This window comes from Equus quagga, chromosome 17 (assembly GCF_021613505.1).
Source record: "Equus quagga isolate Etosha38 chromosome 17, UCLA_HA_Equagga_1.0, whole genome shotgun sequence".
Classification (NCBI taxonomy): domain Eukaryota; kingdom Metazoa; phylum Chordata; class Mammalia; order Perissodactyla; family Equidae; genus Equus; species Equus quagga.
This window is the reverse complement of record NC_060283.1, coordinates 16,097,178-16,108,094: the sequence shown is the minus strand read 5'-3', so window position 1 is coordinate 16,108,094 and position 10,917 is coordinate 16,097,178. Positions and strand designations below refer to the sequence as shown.

The 10,917-nt window shown below is 35.6% G+C and overlaps 2 pseudogenes; one reads left to right on the top strand and one right to left on the bottom strand.

Annotated features, from left to right (window-relative positions):
• Positions 1 to 3,085: 3,085 nt before the first annotated feature.
• On the top strand, positions 3,086 to 4,032 carry LOC124228421 (olfactory receptor 9G4-like; annotated as a pseudogene).
• A 1,880-nt stretch (positions 4,033 to 5,912) lies between these two features.
• Positions 5,913 to 6,836, bottom strand: LOC124229106 (olfactory receptor 9G1-like; annotated as a pseudogene).
• Between the last annotated feature and the right edge of the window lie 4,081 nt (positions 6,837 to 10,917).

Sequence of the window (10,917 nt, the reverse complement as noted above, 5' to 3'; positions counted from 1 at the left end):
ACACATTCCTAAATAGTATTCCCACAAATGATATATGTAACTCTCATCAAGAATTTGAAATTCAGCGTCGTAGTTATGCTGGGTCATCATATATTCGCCTACACAGATCAAGAGGACAAAAAAATGTGACATGCTTTTTGATTCTAGAGATTGTGGTACTCTGTGCAGTCCAAACTGCTAATGTATCGTATTTTCACTTCTTGGTATTCATTTTTAGGTGCTACAGGGGCACATTCATCCATATAATTTTGAGTGCTCCAGTGAAGAGAGCATGGAACAGAGCTTCTACAAGGGAACACATATCTTTAGAAGCCATTCTATATGGGAAACTTTAGCATAATTGGCTCTGATATTTTCTGTGTCTTTCATTTCACATTCACATTTTATTGTAGTTTATTTCAAAATCAAGATGGATTTGAGGTTGTGGTTATGTGTCTTCTCTTTATTTATTCTTCTTTCTTATTAGCAATACAGTACACTAGGCAAAGAAAGTCCACGTGAGAGTAGATTAGTCGCGAGTATTTTGAGCTAAGTTAGAAGTAGACAACACTTTAAGAAAAACAACTTCAAAGTAAAAAAGTAATTACCCCCTTATTCATTATGGAAATATTTATTAAGTGCCAATTAGTTTTTAGGAACCATTCTGTATGCTGAGATACAGTAGTAAACAAAACAGGGAAATCTTTCTCCCCATGGTTAATCCCTTCTGGTGGGAAAAATGGACAATAAACTTAGTAAACAAGAGTAAGATGATCCCAATACGTCTGGTACAAAATAGAGCAGAGTCTGAATAGAATAAAAATGTTGAAGATTGTTGATGGGAAGAAGGCATAGAATTTAAAATAATGATGAGGATGTGTCTTAGTCAGAAAATGATATTTGAATGGGACTTAAAAGAGATGAGGGTCTCAGCCTGGAAATATCTGAGGAATAGTGTTTCAGGCAAAGATATAGACAGTTTAGAAATCTTTGATGTTGGGGAAGGGCTGGTGTTTTTTCACAAACAGTGATTAAGTCAGCAGAACTGGAACAGAATGCAGGAGGAGGGGTGAGTCTTAGGAGATAAGGGCCAGTAGGTAATGGAGGGTAGGCTCTTGGCAGACCCTTAGGCCATCGTATGGAATTTGACTTTAACTTAGAAAACATTAGGAGCATTTTAACATGATTTTTCATTTCAAGTCATTTTTAGTCTCATTTAAATACCTTTTCTTCTGGGAAGACTTTGAACTTAGGGCAGAATTTTTATTTTATCAGTTATTTGCCTGTTTTGAAGGTAATATAAGAAAAGTAGTAATTGGCTCTGGCTAGATATTTACATTTTTCCCCAAATTATACTGTATTAAAAATGAGCTTAATAAGATGCAGATACACTTCTATGTACAGACACATGATAACATAGCAGAAAAAATTCATGGTAACTATTGAGATGGTGGCTATAACCCACCACTTTTACTTTACCAATATAATAAGCATACATTCTTGGCAAGTATTTATACTCAAGTTTGAGCAAATTATGAAAAAAATTCATAGCATACATGTGAATAACATCATAGCACTATCAACTGTGAAGCTCCTGTGAGATTATCATGGGAAATCAATCAAGGAGGAATTTAGTTTGGTTGACATCCTAAATAGATGAAGACAAGTGGTGAGAGAGAGAGTTATAAAGGTAAATTAGAGCAAGCTTATGGAACATTGGGTGTAGCACTAAAGCATCTGTTCTTTGTATGTTAATGGGAAAAGATACATCATCTAGTAATAAAGAAATGGAATGGTCTTCAGAACTTCAAGCTGCTTTTACCAAAGTGTCATCAATGAAGTCATGACCTATCATAACATCATCAGCCACATTTGAAAGATACTGCAACTCTCTTCCTAGCAGAAGCAGATCTAGAGCTCAAGGGCGAAGACTTGGGTTCTCTATGGTAAATGTTTTACGCATCAGAATAAATTACAATCCTTTCTTGATTTTAGCTTTCCTGACTGCCTTTTTAGTTAAAGGGACATCAGATCTAAAGCTCTTGGGGCATCAGCCCTAATTACGTAACATTTTAAATTAGATACCTCCTTTTAGCTTCTCTCAGAGAGCTTTGGAGCTTCAAGATAGTAACTCTGAAGGATTCACTGTTTCGCAATAAATCCTTGACACCAAAAATTGGGTTCGGTCTAATGTTCACCACCCACTATATAAAATAATGCCCAAATTATGAATATGAATCTTACCTCTAGTAGGAGAAAGTGTAAAACAATGAATTGTTTTTAAAAAGTGATGTTTTAAAGCTCTTTTTAATAGGTAAAGAAATTCAAGTTGTCAGAGAATTATAGGATATCCTTAGCTAGAAAAAGAGAGAACACAATTCTCCTGTAAAAGATGTAAAGCTTAACAGTTGAAAGCATATGCACTTGATAAAGGAAATTCTGTGTTCTAATCAGTTCTGCTGTTGAATAACTCTATAACCTTGGAAATATTTCTTAAACTACATGAGGATCATATACATACCTATCTTATCAAGTTGTGGTAAGCATTAAGTGGGTCATATTAGAACTTAGAATATTAACTGGCAAATAGTGAGAAATATATATATATATCTATATGTACACATATTTATTTATTTATTCTGTTTGTACTAACAGAATAAATAGAAGGAATAGAACAATATATTGTTTTTGTATAACTGTGAGGACAATGCTTGACACATAAGTTCTTAATAATATATGAAATATACTGAAATTTTTTGAGTTCTCATGATATACCAAACATCAGGCTCGCTGTTTTCATGCATATCTTCTTTATTCAATGAGACACCTGTCAGGGGTCATCATTTTGCTCATCTTTTTGGTGAGAATTGGGGACTGACCCTGCATTAAGCAATTACTAAGTGAAAACCCTAATTTCAGAACCAGATTCTACTCCAATTCCTGTATTTCTTTAGTCTCAAATTGAAATTGTATCATTCTAGATAGTAAGAGATAAAATTCCATAAGCCTCTAGTAATTACCGTTTTAACTGATACCTTTGTGTATTTTTTTCAACAGTAAAATCACTACATAATTTTTTCCTCATAATGTTTATCACACTTTTACCTCTGTGGACATGGAAGTTGGAAATTGCACCATTCTGTCTGAATTCATCTTGGTGGGCTTCTCAGAAGATCCCTTGTGGCAGCTGATTCTAACTGAAATATTTCTGATGCTCTGTTTGATAACCATGTCAGGAAACATGACCATGGTTATCTTAATCCATATTGATTCCCACCTGCACATTCCTATGTACTTTTTCATCGGCAATATATCTTTTTTGGATTTCTGGTACACGTCTGTGTATATTCCCCAAATCCTAGCCATTTGTGTCTCAGAAAATAAGTGTATTTCCTTGGCTGGATGTGCAGCCCAACTGTTCTTTAATTACCTTGCTGCCTACACTGACTGCTATCTCCTAGCACCCATGGCTTATGACTCTCTTGTGGCCATCCGTAATCCATTAGTTTATTCAAGTATTATGTCCAATTCTCTGTGTACTGGACTGGTTGCTGCCTCCTACATAGGAGGGTCCTTGAATGCTGTAGCTCATATTGTTAACAATTTCCACTTGAATTTCTGTGGTAAAAATATCATTGATCACTATTTCTGTGATGGAATAACATTGGCAAAAATGTCTTGTATAGACACCCAGGTATATGAAAAGTCCCCCGGGGTTTGGTGGGCTTCACGGTACTCTCCAGCATTCTTGCCATCGTGATTTCTTATTTCAACATCCTTCTGGCTATCTTGAGGATCCGCTGAGCCTCAGGAAGGCACAAGGCCTTCTCCATCTGTGCTTCTTACCTCATCTCCATCATGTTCTTCTGTGGATCCTTACTCTTCATGTATTCAGGGCCAAGTTCCACCTACTCCATGTGGAGAGACAAAGTGGCTTCTCTCCTCTACACACTGGTCAACTCATTGCTCAATCCTCTCATCTATATTCTGAGAAACAAAGAGGTCAAGGGGGCCTTCTGGAAAGCAACACAGATCATAAGGCCACAGAGATGAAGCTTATCTTTTTGCAGAATGCTCTTATTGTATTTTCCAAATTATGGGCTTATAGATAATTTGTAAACGTTGTAATATTTCAAATATATTCAAGAAGTTATACTTAAAACAATGACACGTTGAGGAAACCATTTTCTAACAGTTTATTATTTTATTGTGATTAAACTATTGTAAACTTCTAATATTGACTTGTTTGACGTTCCGCAATATTGCATTTTGCTTCTTTGCAGTTTTGGATTTTCTAAAAATTTATCATCTTGCTTATCTTTGGGAAGTCTCCTAAAGAGAATATAAAATTGAATGGTTTTAGTGTACATAATTTGAATTTGAAGCTTGGCAGGAAAACTTTGTTTGTTAAGAATAAGATTTGGAATGGTGAAACTCTTGGAAATTTACACATATTTATTTTTGATGTCATTCCCTCCAAGTACTTGCATAAAACTCTAATTTGAGTAGATAGAATATATCTTTGCAAACATTGAGCCTTCTACATCAATTTAACATTAAGCAAAATGTTTGAGTTGCTTAGATTACAAAAAAAAAAAAAAAAGGAAAACACCCAAAACACCTTTAAATCCATGGAGAAAGATGTGTCTTTAGGATTGTATATCACTATGAAAGAGTGATCTTTTGCACAGAGAATGAGTTGGTCTTTCACCCTGTCTGTCATTCCATACCACTACATATCCGCATGCAGAAAATAACAACATTCAGGGAAACAACTGAAACAAAAAACCAACAAACCAAACCCCATTGTATTCTAGACCCAATGCTTGTTTCTTTCCCCCAGTGGAATTTTTCAATACAAAGAAACTTACAGCTCAATATTCAGTATGTGGCAGGTTTAGTTGAATTTTTTTTCTCAATACTCTTTGCAACAACACTGCAAATTAAGGAGTTTTAATCACATTTGACAAATGAGCCCCTTGAGCCTGAGAAGTTAGAATTTGCTATTGAAAACTTACACTTGTTGTAATGAGCACATTTATAGAATGCATTTAAATGAAAATTTTAGAACGCATAGTTGTAGCCACTTCACCATTTTTATTAGCTTTGACATTTCTGATCTATCTTTTCACCAGAATTTATTATTTAACATATCAGTTCTCTCGCTTTTTTTATCACAAAATTTTTAACATTCCTTATTCTTCCATACCACATAAGCTCAGTGTATACAGGACAAGAAGGATTTGGGATGTATTCCACAAACCTCAAATATCCAAATAATCTTTTCATCACATTCCCACAATACCCATCACGTAGGGGGTAAAAAAAAAAAAAAAAAGGATCAGTCTCAGGGGAGATAGCAAAGTAAAGTGCATTCCTTTGATCCCAAAGTAACATATACTCATTTTTTTGCATTAAACTGTAATACTGCTTTTTAAAACGATATTAATAGTAAATTGATTCCATAGTACAGATTATAGTCTGATCACAAAAACAAAGTAAACTAATACAAAGAAATAAATTTTTTTCATTGGATTTCTTTGTTGTTGTTGTTGTTGTTTTTGTTGCTGTTTGAGGAAGATTAGCCCTGAGCCAACAATTGACGCCAATCCCCCTCTTTTTGCTGAGAAAGGCTGGCCCTGAGCTGACATCTGTGACCATCTTCCTCCACTTTATATGTGAGATGCCTGCCACAGCATGGCTTGATAAGTGGTGCCATGTCCGCACCGGGGATCCAAACCAGCGAACCCTGGGCCGCAAAAGCGGAACGTGTGCACTTAAATGCTGTGCTAGCGCGCCGGCCCCTGGATTTCTTAACAGAATAAAATTTTCTTTTTTCTTTTCAATCCATTTCTGCAAGCTTCCCCTGAAGAATTCCACTTTCACTGGGCATTGATTTAAGAAATTTATGTCAATTTAATGTTTGGATTTTGTTAACCTGAAAAATTTTTCAGAGCTTCTTTGACATCTTTAGTCCTCACGTTGTAGATCATGGGATTCAACATGGGGAATGCCACTGTATAAACTGTGGAATGTAGTTTTCCTCTCTAGAGGAAACAGCTGAAATTTGGGTGAGAGTAGATGCAGAGAGTCGAGCCATAGTACAAGGTGACAGAGATCGAGTGGGAAGAGCATGTGGAGAAGGCTTTGAGGCAGCCCTGGGTGGAAAAGATCCTCAAGATGGTGGCCTTGATGAAGAGGTAGGACGCCAATATAAGTGCAGTGGCAGTAAAGACATTGGAGGCCAGTAGCAAGTTCAGCACAGCCTGTAAGCTGTTTTCACATGACATGCCAACTTCACTAGGCATGGAACATCACAGAAAAAGGCATCAATGACATTGTCACCACAAAAATACATTGTGAATGTGTTGCCGGTGGGAATTATTGCATTGACAGAACCTCTAGTATAGGAATATACAATCACACAGATGTATACTCTCCTTGACATGACCTGAGCATAAAGCAGGGGGTTGGAAATGGCCGCACAGCTGTCATAAGCTGTGGCAGTTAGGTAACACTCTTTGTATACCAGCCCAGTGGAGAAGAAGAACTGAGCTACACAGAAACCAAAGGAGTTACTTTTGTGTGCAGACATGCAGGTCACTAGGATCCCTGGGGTGTACACAGAGGAATACCAGATGTAGGTAGGGTGCAGAAAAGAAAGTTTGCCACTGAGAAAATACACAGGCATGTGCAGCCAGGAGTCATTACAGATCACCACAATGATGGTGATATTTCCTACCACAGTCAAAGATTACACACCAGGAAACACTAGGAACAGGACCATCTGCATCAGGGGCTCTGTTAATGAAGCCCAGAAGGATGAGCTCTGTCACTGTGTGATTGCTCCTTTCCATGGCTTAAAAAGACCTCACCTACAGATGGAAGAGTAAAGAGTTTAATTCTCTCAACCAGTGCCAAAGGAGGGCATTCTCTCTTCCAGTCTATGAATTTTAGAGTAAGGAAGATCTAAGCAATAATCTGGCCTGATTTAGACAAGTAATGGGAGTTTTCTGAGCCTCAATATATTCATTTCAATAAAATTATTTTAATAAAAGGAAAGCTTTGCTGCCTGTTGACAGTTTATTCATTTTTCAAGAATATATTTCTTGAGCCCCAGATGCTGTTTAGGTATTGGGAAATAGCAATGACGATCATACGGCTGAAATTTATTCTGTGTAACATTTATTTAAAAAGAAGAAATACATCATAAATGAATAAGTTTAGAAATACTTTCAGTTAATGTCAGATTATATTAAGAAAATAAAACTAGATGATGGGTGAAAACAGAGGAGAGCTATATAAATGTATTATTGTCAAAATAATTTGTTCTTTTCCTTTTTCATCCATGTTTTAGCAAATATCATTACTTTCTTCCTTTTTATTGTAAATATCAGATGTACATTATTATATTTCAGTTTCTGAATAGACTGCGACTTGTTTGCCACCAAGAGTCTAGTTTTTATCCATCACCATGCATATGTGTCCCTTTATCCCTTTCATCCTCTTCCCAACCCATCTTCTCTGGTAATCACCAGTTTATTCTCCATATCTATGTGTGTGTTTGTTTATCTTCCACATATGAGAAAAATCATATGATATTTGTCTTTCTGTGTCTGAATTATTTTGCTTAGCATAATGCCCTCAAGTCCATCCAGTTGCTGCAAATGGCATGGTTTTGTCTTTTTTATAGCTGAGCAGTATTATATTGCATATGTACGTCTTCTTTGTCCATTCATCCATTGATGGTCACTTGGCTTGATTCCACATCTTAGCTATTGTCAATAATGCTCTGATGAACCCAGGGATGCATAAATCTCTTTGAATTGTTGACTTCATGTTCTTTTGATAAATGCCTGTAGTGAGTTAGTTGGATAACATGAGATTTCAATTTTTAATTTTTTGAGAAATCTCCATACTGTTTTCCATAGTGGCTGCACCAGTTTGCATTCCCCCCAGGAGTGCATGAGGGCTCATTTTCCCCCACATCCTCTCCAACATTTGTTATTTCTTGTCTTTTTAATTATAGCCAGTCTGATGTGTGTGAGGTGATATCTTCTGGTAGTTTTTATTTGCATTTCCCTAATAATTAGTGATGCTGACTATCTTTTAAGGTGCCTGTTGGCCATCTGCATATCTTCTTTGGAAAAATGTCCATCCATATCCTCTGCCCATTTTTTGATTGGATTGTTCATTTTTTTTATTATCGAGCTGTATCAGTTCTTTATATACCTTGGGAATTAACCCCTTGTCAGATATATGATTTGCAAATACTCTAACCAGTGGTGCGTTTTTTTTTTCATTTTGTTGATGGTTTCTTTTGATGTGCAGAAGCTTTTTAATCTGATGTAGTCCCATTTATTTGTTACTTCTTTTTTTCTCATGCCTGAATAGAACGTGGTATTTGAAAAGATACTACTAAGACCAATGTCAAAATGTGTGCTGCCTGTATTTTCTTCTAAGAATTTTTTTATTACAGATTTTACATTCAAATCCTTAATCCATTTTGAGTTAAATTTTGTGTATAGCGTAAGATAATGGTCTACTTTCATTCTTTTGTATGTGCCTGTCCAATTTTCCCAAAAGCATTTATTGAAGAGACTTCCCTTTCTCCATGTGTATTCTTGACTCTTTTGTTAAAAATTAGCTGCCCATAGATGTGTTTGATTTCTGGGCTCTCAATTCTGTTGAGAATTCTGATCTCTGTGTATGTTTTCCTACCAGTACTGTCCTGTTTTGATTACTATAGTTTTGTAGTATAGCTTGAATTCAGGGAGTGTGATACCTCCAACTTTATTCTTTTTATCAGGATTCTTTTGGCTATTTGGCATCTTTTGCTTCCACATAAATTTTAGGATGGTTTGTTGTATTTCTCTGAAGAATGTCACTAGGATTTTGATCAGGATGGCACTGAATATGTAGATTGCTTTAGTTAATCTACATATTCATTTTAAGTATGTTAAGCATATTTAAGTATACTAAGTATTCTTTAATTTAGGTATATTTAATTTAAGTATATTTAAGTGTATATAAGTATATTAATTATTTACATACATTTTAAGTATTTTATTCTTCTAATCTATGAGCATGGAATACTTTTCCATTTCTTTATGTCTTCATTGATTTCTTTCAATAACGTCTTATAGTTTTAAGTGTGTAAGTCTTTCACCTCCTTGGTTAAATTTATTCCTAGGATCTTATTCTTTTTATTGTGGCTTTAAATCAGATTGTATTCTATTTTTTTTAAAGGTTGGCATCTGAGCTAACAACTGTTGCCAATCTTCTTTCTTTTTCTTTCTTTCTGCTTTTTCTCCCTAAATGCCCCCAGCACATGGTTGTATATTTTAGTTATGAGTCCTTCTAGTTGTGGTACATGGGATGCCACCTCAGCGTGGCCTGACCAGTGGTGCCATGTCTGTGGCCAGGACCCAAACCAGCAAGACCCTAGGCCACTGCAGCAGAGTGCACGAACTTAAACACTCAGTCACATGGCTGGCCCCCAGACTGTATTCTTGACTTCACTTTTTCATACCTCATTATTAGTGAATAGAAATGCAATGAGGTTTGTATCTTGATATTATATTTTGTAAATTTACTGTATTTATTATTTCTCATTTTTAGTGGATTCTTTAGAGTTTTCTATATATAGAATAATTTCATCCACAAATAGTGAGTGTTTCACTTCTTCCCTTCATATTTGGATCCCTTTTTGAATAATATTCTTCATATGGATACACCATATATTGTTTACTCATTCATCCATTGATGGATATTTTGTTCCTTCTGCTTCTTGACAGCTGCTATGAACATTCTTGTATGAATTTTGTATGGACATATGTTTTGATTTATCTTGAGTAGATATATAAAACAGAATTGCTGAGTCACATGTTGAATCTATATTTAACATCTTAAGGCGCTGCCAGACTGTCTTCCAAATTAGCTGTACCACTTTTCAATCACACCAGCAAGGTATGAGAGTTCCAATTTTTCCTTCTTACCTACACAAGTTATTTTCTTTCTTTTTGATTTTAACAATCCTAGTGAATGTGAAGTGCTACTATATCGTGGCTTTGACTTACATTTTCCTAATGACTAATGATGTTGAGCATCTTTTCATGTACTTAGTGACTACTTATTTATCTTCTTTGGAGAAATATCTATTTAAATCTTTGGATCATCTTTTAATTTTTCTCCTCATTTTTGAATTGTAAGGATTCTTATATATTCTGAATACAAGTCCCTCATCAGATACATTACTGGCAAATATTTTCTCCCATCATTTAGGTTATCTTTTCTATTTTCTTCATGGTCTCCATTGATGTAGAAAAATTTTTAAATTTGAAAAAGTTCAATTTATCTAAATTTTATTTTCTAGCTTGCTTTTGTGTCTTATTTAATAAGTTGACTAACCCAAGGTTATAAATACTTGCTTTGTTTTCTTCCTCGTATAGTTTTAGCTCTTACACTTAGGCCAATTATCTATTTTCAGGTTGTTTTTGGTTGTTTTTTTTTTTTTTTTTGAGGAAGCTTAGCCCTGAGCTAACAGCTGTCATAAATCCCCCTCTTTTTCCTGATGAATATTGGCCCTGAGTTAACATCTGTGCCCATCTTCCTCTACGTTACATGTGGGATGCCTACCACGGAATGGCTTGATAAACAGCAGCATGTAGGTCGGCATCCAGGATCCAAGCCAGTGAACCCTGTGCTACTGAAGCAGAGCACATGAACTTAACTGCTGTGTCATTTACCCTTAAACTACCAACAGAATTGTTGGAGATCCTGCATGCATTTTACAGCACCCAGTAATCTCTGCCCATTTGTGTTCTTTGCAGACAGGAAAAGGAAGAAACAAAGAAATCTGCCTACAAAACATCCTTAGCCCATTTGTTTGCCCAAATGGAGGGGGTCTGTGAAGGTGTTCTTTATGTCATCAACAGA